The sequence below is a fragment of the Rosa rugosa genome, chromosome 2, assembly GCF_958449725.1.
Source record: "Rosa rugosa chromosome 2, drRosRugo1.1, whole genome shotgun sequence".
Lineage (NCBI taxonomy): Eukaryota > Viridiplantae > Streptophyta > Magnoliopsida > Rosales > Rosaceae > Rosa > Rosa rugosa.
Genome location: NC_084821.1, coordinates 18,838,475 through 18,847,969, shown reverse-complemented (window position 1 = coordinate 18,847,969; position 9,495 = coordinate 18,838,475). Strand labels below are relative to the sequence as shown.

General features: G+C 38.5%; 1 long non-coding RNA gene across 2 annotated transcripts; it reads right to left on the bottom strand.

Moving 5' to 3' along the window:
* Positions 1-6,741: 6,741 nt before the first annotated feature.
* LOC133733885 (uncharacterized) lies at positions 6,742-9,406 on the bottom strand. 2 transcript variants are annotated; one of them, XR_009857954.1, is made up of 5 exons: positions 9,305-9,406; positions 8,365-8,423; positions 7,645-7,782; positions 7,264-7,562; positions 6,742-7,184 (listed from the first exon to the last, which is right to left on the bottom strand). It is a non-coding gene; the product is annotated as an uncharacterized LOC133733885 (long non-coding RNA). The 2 variants fall into 2 exon arrangements; XR_009857953.1 differs by lacking the exon at positions 9,305-9,406 and adding an exon at positions 8,685-9,286.
* Positions 9,407-9,495: the final 89 nt, after the last annotated feature.

Sequence of the window (9,495 nt, the reverse complement as noted above, 5' to 3'; positions counted from 1 at the left end):
ACAATATGCTTTGTAGGCGGTGACGATATCTTCACTAGCTCTACAAATGTGTGTCCAATTACTAGATGCTCCACATTGAGATCATACATCTCTGTGCTCATGCTCCCTTGATTGAGGAGTTTTGAAAGTTTCATTAGCATGGCTCTTAGTGTTGGTGGCACCACCAACATGGCCAGAGGCGTTGCCTCCCTTCTCTTTCCATGTTGACCTCTTCGGTTCCGTGTTCGCCTAGTTTGGCGGTTGCCTTCCTCATTAGAGCGAGAATATAGACCAAAGTGTCTATAATTGTCCCTAGATTTAGGGTTTCGCCCTTGGCGCCCTCCCTTAGGGGTGCGACTATAATTGGACTTCGAAATAGGCTCTGTTCCCACGGGTCTCGAATTATAGTTCTTCACAAGGATGTTATCATGCTTTTCAGCGACATTTATGGCTCCATTAAGGATTTGAAACCTTGTGATCCATCCTACAGTAATATCGATTCGATAGTTCTTAGCAACCATCAAAGCAGAGACGGGGAAGGTAGAGAGAGTCCTCTCAATCAACATCACATCGGTAGTATCTTTTCCACAGAATTTCATTAAGGATTTAATGCAAAATGCTTCCGAGTTGCAGTCAAGAACTGACTTGAAATCACAGAAGCGGAGATTATCTCACTTCTAGGTCAGGAAGCAAGGAGTTACGGACATTGCCAAAGCGTTTCAGATACTCGTACTAGAGCGAATCATCCATATGACGAGTCATTAGGATGATAGCTTTTAGCTTATTTACCTCAAAGGCTGCTCTATTTGCTTCCAAAGCTTGAGCTTGCACAACAGTTAGCTTGTCCTGGCTAGGCTTAAGAATCGTATCTAGGATTCCTTGGGCCTTGAGATGCTGGCGGACATCACAAACCCACTTGTGATATCGATAGCCAGTTGTTTCCAATGGAGCAAAGTCCAGTTTGTTTAGGTTACTCATCCTAAAAGAAAACAAGAAAAATGGTTAGTTTTAGAGCAAAAGGCTACCACGAAACAAAAGAATTTTTTGAGCGTAATTGCTCCTAAAAAATTAGGAATTTCTGAGAGTAGTCGCTTCCAAGAAATTCGATTCCAAGAGGTACTGGATTAGATCAAAACAATGATGAGTGTGGTCGATCGTATATTCTCAACAAAATCTAAGTCTGGAGGTCTTAATAAGCTCCAAGCTTGGAGATAGACGAACCCCACAGTTCGGCTTAGGTCTCCCCATGAAAGAATAAAGGGGGTAGAAGAAGGGAGGTTGCAAGTCCCCGAGAAAAAGAAACGGAATTGAAATCTTAAAGAAAAGTACACAAAAGCGGGAACTTTAATGAAAAATTACCATGAAAAGAACAAACGGGGGTCGCCAGAACTTTTGGCCAAAAAAAGATGCTTATGGTCAGTGGTTGGGCGGTGGTGGCCGAAACTGGCTGGAATTGCCCAAAAAAGGCTTCTGTTCGATTTTCTGCTTGCAATTCAGTCACATGGGCTGCCGGTTAGGTGACTTTTAGACCGGTTCTTAAGGTTTTGCTTCCGGTTCCTGAATCCTGGGATCAAATTGACAAAATTTGGTGGCAATCGGAGGTCCAGAAGGTGGTTAACCGATGGAAAATCTAATTCTGCTTCAGAGGGCCGGTTCGGTACTTTTCCGGCCGGTTCTTGAGATTCCATTGATGTTCTGGACTCCTGGGATCAATGTCTTTAAGGTGTGAGCCGGAGGCAGAAAGGGCTTCAAGGTTTTGTATTCGAATTTAGGTTTTGGTTATTTATTTCAGGGTTAGAGCTTCATGCTGATAACGTGTTTTAGGAAATCAGAAATTGGGAGAGAATTGAGAGAATGAGTTATGCTTTCATTGATAATATGGGCCTCTTTATATAGAGGATTACAAGCATAGAATCAGAGTCTTACAAGGAAACATAATCATACAATGATTTAGATATCTACGAAGATATCTCCAAGAATATCTATAAGACTAGCTCTATTACAACTCAGACAAGTAACTAAAATTTGGGCCAGACACTCAATCTAGGTGTCCTTAAACAATCCTTAATTTTTTATTTTTTTAAACCAATACAATGGTCCAATAACTACATTTCTCAGAATCATAACAACTACTCAGTTTCTCAATTCCACATTTTATAACTAGTTATCCAAGAATGAAATCAAGTCCAGTTCATCATTCTCAAAACAAAATTTACACTAGGCATGTAAACATACACCAACAGCCAAACTCTAGAGGTTAACTATGATTCGTCAATTCATGCTTCGAGGTCAACGATGACCCAAGGAAGTTAGAACAGTCACCGGGTGACAACGATCGCGATAGAGCCGAAACTAACCCAAAAACGCAAATCATCAAAACCCAACCAAATTTGAAAACCAATTATACTATCATGTAGAGCGTAATAAGTGGATAAATTTTCGTACCACATGCAGCTCAATCCATCGCCGGAGTCTTCGGAAAATGCAGAAAAACCGCCGGAAGCACCGAGAGATTCTTGGCTTGGATCCTTCTTCCTCGTTCAATGTATGGATCATCCAAGGGCATAGTAAATTTGGCGATGATGAGAGGATTTAAATGACACATATCCGCTGCCATATCATCGCCGGACGAAGGAGTTCCGACCAGGTTATGCTTCTAAGTTGTCGAGTTATAAAAATGGGTTATGAGCTCTGCAATTCTCCGGCGTGATCTAGGTCGTTCAATCCAATCTACACTTTTATATACCTACTCTGAAATGAATTTCGACGGCTCCAATCAAGCGAGGAATAATTTCAATAGCTTAGATCGCACTATTTTCTTTTTATTTAAAATGAATTTCCATAACTCATAAACTTCGAAAATTCATAATAAATAGCTCAGGTATTCAAATAATTTCCCATAAATATTCACGAACTCATGATGTTGTGTACCTTACCATCGAACCCTTAAATCAAGAAATTCACCTCTTGAAAAAACTTTGAAAAATATTTATTAGCACAATATTAATTACCAAGATCGTTAAATAACTCCCAAAAAATCTCACCTTAGCTCGATAAATTTTCCAGGGCTCACATGGATGTTGGGCAACGATCGGAATTTTAGTAGATTAGAGTTTTCGGGGTTTGATTTGTGTCGATCCGACTGTTAGATCGACCCCATTTTTTGTTAGGATGTTAGAATCATTGAGTTGACGAAACCTTGAGAGTTTGAACTGATTCTGATGTGACTTCAAAATTTTGGGATTTATGATGAATTATTAAAAGAAGGTCTCGAGGTTTCCCGGTTTCATTTTAACTTTGAAGTTAGTTTTTGATCCTCTGATTGGTTGTTTGTGAATTATCATTTTGTGCAGGACGTTAGGTAGAGTCTTGCACGAGGAGGAATTCAACTAACAACAAAATAAGTCGTTTCACTGTGAGTGGACATTTGTTTCTAAATTATTATGGCATGCAGTATTATTTTCCGAATATTAAGTTTTCATATTGATTTAAATTGATAATGGATGAAGTTTAATATCCAATTTTTTTTATTTATTGATTTCCATTAATTGAAGATTTATCGGCATTGAGTTCATTTTGAGTTTAAATAGTTTATCGAGATTTCATGAATTATGCTTTCGACAATTCATTGATGAATTACGAAGTTAATAATGAGTTTCCTTTCTGAAAGTCTTTTTTATTTTATTTACTGAATTATTTGAATTACGAGCTACTAAAAGTTTATTTCAAAAAGATGATGACTTAAAAATTATGAGAATTAATGAGCTCAGAATTATGTAATTGAGCAGGTTAATCATATTATCAGAGCATGCTTGCATTATCTGATCGGCAGTACCCTCCAGGTAATAGTATGGTCGGCAGTGCCCTCCAGACAATATTCTAGTCAGCAATACCCTTCAGGATATATATTCTGGTCGGTAGTACCCTCTGATGCGTTATCTGGTTGGCACTACCCTCTGATGTGTTATCTAGCCGGCAAAACCCTTTAGCCATCGCCTCATAGTATTTCGGTCAGCAGTATCCTTCGATACGTCATTTGGTCAACATTAATCTCAAGATGGCATGAGATGGTTAGTTAGCAGTACTCTAGCAAGCATCTCCTCATATTCTGGTAGATAATACCCTCTGCTGCGTCACCTGGTCGACAGTATCCTCCAGGTGACATGAGATAACTAGTATCATCTAGTATTTTAAATGAGACGATTTACAGTATATTATGAGGTTTTAGTATCAGAGAATGATTAAAAGTATTTTCCTAACACCTTATTGTGACGATCTTAATCAACAATTTTTCTTGAGATACCTATATCAGTTTACAAGATGATTTGTACTAGTGATGTGATTTGAAGTATCTTATCGAATTTGCATTTCATGCTCGGTTATTAAGAGATTAAAATTGGGAAAGCATTAAATTTTGTTTTATTTCCTTGAAATTACTTATTTTTCGCCCACTCACTCTAATAATTTTCAATGCTTTTCCCTGAGCTTTCTAGTTTTTTATGCCTAGTCTGTAGATTATTTGATGAGGTCAGGCGTGCATAGGAGTCAAGGCATAATGTCCACCATTTCCAACTTGGTCGTAGGTTATAAGTTTAACCTACTTGTATCTTATTTCAGTTGTTCGCCTAGATTACTCTAATCACCAACTTTTGGTTGTGTATCAATCTAAGATCGAGCGATAGCCCAAATCTCAGTTAACGCTGGTCCGGTGGGCGGACCGCTACTTGTGATATTATCAGAGCTTCCGCTACCTGTCAAGTAAAATATAAAGTGTGTCAGAAGGAGACCGCGTTGGGCGGTCTTCTCTTCTCTGATGCCTAAGTTAGTCAATGTATTTGTGTTGACGGAATAACAGTAGGTAAGTAGCAAATGCGTAATTAATGAGGAGAGAGAAGAGGACCGTTTATAGGTGGGGAAGAGGCTGACCTCTTCCATGTTTTCAATGTGGGACTGATGTGCTTCAGTTCCCAGCTTCTAGAGCTTCTGATGCTATCATGGCGCGGCGCGTGGCGGTGTGTCAGCTGTGATCTGGGGGTGAGCCGGGGCTCAGGCGGTAGCCTGTTTGGCTGTGTTTCCGTAGGTCACTCCGTTGGTGGGAGTTGGTACCGCTGGCGGTAGCATGATTATGGCTCATTATAGCTAATTATGCTTGGCAAATGCTCATGTAAGTACAGGTTGTAATAGTAGAAATTTGAGAGTCGAGATTTGAGTTTAAATTTCTTTTATATTATATTACTTGGTGGAAGTCAAATATTTGAGGAGAGCAAGCATGCTCGTTGGAGTTGGAAATGTTAAAAGTGTTTCTTTTGTTTTCATAGGTTTGGGTAGTATAATTTTTCTGCCAAATTTTTTGTAAAATTTCTTCTTAGGTGGGTCACGCATGGATCGGCCCTACCTAGCCGCAATCTCTGTGCTGTGTAACTCGGTGAGTAATTGTGAAAGTGAGGTGACGATGATTCTTTTTATTATTTTCTTAATATTTGATCCTACCTGGTTAAAGAGGCTCAAGCCCTCATTTTGATTCTACCGGGTTAAAGAGGCTCAAGCCCTCATTTCGACCCCACCAGGTCAAGGAGGCTAAAGCCCTCATTCAACCCCACTGGGTCAAGGAGGCTAAAGCCCTCATAAATTCTCTACTCGAGCGAGGTATCGCAACAGGATAATTAAAGGATAGCTCCCTTACATAAGCCAAGGTTCAATCCCTTGCAACAAATCCTCGCCCCGAGCGAGGTATCCCCAAGGGGTAAGCTAAGGTCCAATCCCTTGCTTTTGAGTCATCTCACCTCCCGAGCATTCTTTCCACTTGGGGGACTTATACATAGCACTTATCACAAGTGGAGGTATCACCCGAATAGGACTATCATTGAGCTTCGCGCTTATACTTTCTGGGCATCTGCAAACATCACGCTTATGCCTCACCGATACATGTGAGTTTCATTTTTTGGTTCAGTAATTTTTCACCTATTGTTGATCGCAACAATTAAATTCTTTTTACATCCTACTAATCAGACTACAGGACAAAACTCACACAACCTATCACCCGCTTGACATGAGCGAACTCAACTCTTACACTCCTATCGCACATTAGCCAAACAATCGAGTTATGGCTTATACATTCAGGTTAAGTAAGTTAAATTTCATTCCTCTAACCTATACTTGGGGGTATATCATGGCCACGCCATAGTCTCCCCAATATGGCCAATAGTTACTTCAATACCGGAGCTATATGTTCATACCTCATCGGCATCCGCGTGCTCAATGCTCATGCCATGACCTGGTCCTTTGCTTCAAACCCCTGGCTTGAGCGAGGTACCCCACCGGGCTAATCCAAATCCAAATTTTCATTTTACTTACATGACTTGGGGGACGCGACAAGCAACAACACTCCCGCTCCTAACACATGTGCATCATATGCATATAACATACACATCATTATGTATAAATGTCATCGTGTTCATCACATATCTTGCATCATGTGCAGTTCGTTATACTATCACAAACCACATACATGTTAGACTCATACGTCATATTAACCTTCGACAATACAAGCATCCACACAATATCTAACGTGCATCTCATATAACCATTTATGCACCTCATTTGACTCAACGTCACTTAGATTGCCCTAGTGCAATCAGTAAGCTATTTGATTAAGGTGGGACACCAGCCTATGCACTACCAATAATTAATTGTGGCCACCAAGGAATATAATATATATACATATATTATCTACTAGAATAGGTGCCCGCGCGTTGCTGTGGGTGTTCAAACAGAATCTGCAAGCTTGGATAGCTAGAGACTTATATTTACAACTAACATTACTATTAATATAAGTGTTTCGATAACGTGCAAATATACAATACAACTGCTGTTGACACAGCTTGTCAAAAATATATTGTTCTACTTATAGGCTAACCTAGCTACATTTGATCGGTCTGAGAAAAGGTGTTGATGTTCGTTACCACGTATCAGCAGAGGTTTTTCAAAATGGTGCTTCCTCCAGTTACATTTATACCAAAAGTGATAGCAGTTGTTGAAGAGTTGTTAGCCTAGCCAAAAGGTGCTACATAGTTGTGGAGGTTGTTCAAAAAAGTGTTTCCTCCATTTGTATTTACAGGAAAAGCCACATCACACTTCAATCTATTTTTTCTTTGTTCAGTGTGTCTGATGTTGAGGCCGCTAATTCAAGGCTTGTCTCTGTATCACTGTGAAAGCAAGAAGTTATAAAAGGTGTGAAAGAATTTATGAGTGGAAAAATGAAGTTGAAATGAATGTAGTTGTTACCAGGGAGGTTTTTTCTCTGGATTGGTAGCAAACAATTGTTTCTTGCTTCTATCAACCAATCTTTTTTTTTCATACAGTGGATGAGCTGGTGTGCTGGTACCTGGTTGATGATCTGTGTGTGGAAAGATTGCTTTTACTGTGAAGTCGTTTGTCTCAGTGATTTGGATTTGGAAAACATGGATCTGCCCGTGTTTGTAATATCTCTGGTAGCAGTGTTTCTTTTTATTACCAACATCATTTAAACATTCATACCTGAATTCAAAATACTTGCAAATTTGATAGCTCGCTGTTACCGATATCTGCAAAACAAAAGAGGACCACTCTTTGTATGAGAGTTCTACTTTGTAATACCTGGAACCCGAAATAAACAAATTTACTTACCACTACGTTGCTTTGCAAAATCTACTTGACAATATTGCTTTATGCCATTTGCAGGTGTGTCCAGAACCAAGTACAACTGCATTGAAGTTCCTGGCTCGTCCTTCTTTACAATCCTGATCTCTGTGTCAGCTCATTCAACTAATAACAATAACAATAACAGAGAGAAATGATCACACTTGGAAAACTTACAACAGAAAGCAAAAGGCATAACAACAAAACTTGAAGAGCAACATATTTCAAAGCTAGTTGTAGACATGTGATCAAGTATCTAATTTAACCCTCTACAGAAAATCCCCTAACGATATTTAAATATAAAGATTTAAGGTGATAGGTTTTGCTTAAATCAAAAAAAAAAAAAAAACAATAAATCAAATGTTCAATACAGAAAGACACGTGAAAGACATAAAGAAACAATGATAACTCTGCAGAATAACATAGATACATAATGATATACCAGAAAAGAAAACTAAAAATAAAATACAGGCTTCTCTAATGACAACACTAAACAGTAGAATAAGGAAGAGTGGCAATCTAATGATACACAACCTTTTTTGCATTAAATCTGTAAATAGAAAACAAAATGCAGATGAAGATACATTAGTGTAACAATGGCATGCAGAAAAAAAAAATAGCATAAAAAATAAACAAAACTGAAGACACTTTATTTTCTTCTGCTAATCAAAACAACAAACAAAACTAACCAAATTAGATGAAGTTTACCTCCAACAGAGACTCCAAAAGTAAGACCTCTTTCCTCAGAAAAATCTGCTCTACGTTAACTGTAGACATTAATACATTGATCATTAGCTTTAGTTCATTAAGCATTCATAAAACTCAATTAGAAGTCCATTGCAAAATCTCACAACCGTCTCCCTTAGAAAGGCAGAAAGCAAATTCAAATTCAGAGATTGCATATTAAAAAGATTTAACAAAAAAAAAAAAACAGGGAAAAAATTTGATTAAATAAAAACAACCATAATTTTTTTGACGCTGTGTGTGTACTATATCCACCGAATATTGGTTTTGCAGATCAGGATTACCCAAGTGTTGTTTATAGTTTGTGAGATGGCAAGAGTGAGCTTTGAGGTTACATCACTATGAATAAGTGCGCAAGTCCTTGGAAGATTCCTGGGGTGCTTCTTTTCATTCACTCCTAAAAACAGAACCTTTAGCTTTGATGATGCTTCAAATATGGCTGACCCAAAATATCGTTGCAACCTAATGAATCAAACCGACAAATGAACCCCAAATTCTTGTTCTATTTCTTTTCAACCCAATCCTTTTCCCTCAGAATCTTCAAAAAAAATTGGATCTTGGGACCATTGAAAATATAAAACCCAGACTACCAAACAAAGCCAAATCACATACACTAATCTAATAAAAAATCACAAAACAAATCCATGAAATCAAGGAAGCCACCGTATAACCGAAGAACATCCAAATCCTACCAAGAACAGAAACCCAACTCTTCTCTTACTTTTGCTGAAAAGAAAACCACAAATCCAAACCCAGGTTAATTGAAAACTACTTAGATTAGTTCTGAACAGGAACAACAAACTGGAGCTCAAACAAATTCAAACCCATAACCGTATAATCATGGAAAAACTGACAGACCAACAAAAAAAGTAAATCAAACAAATTCAAACCCATCGTAGAATACGTGGGATGATCAGTTCACTCGATTTCTGTTCCAATCGACCATCAACTTCTTCCCGTCTCCCTCTTCTTCAGTCTCAAACTCTCTCTCTATCCCTAGATAGATATAACGCACTCTCTCTCTCTTTCTCTCACGCTATTTCTCTCTCAAACTGAAGCTCTCTGTCTATTTACCTCTCGGTGGAGTGAGGTATC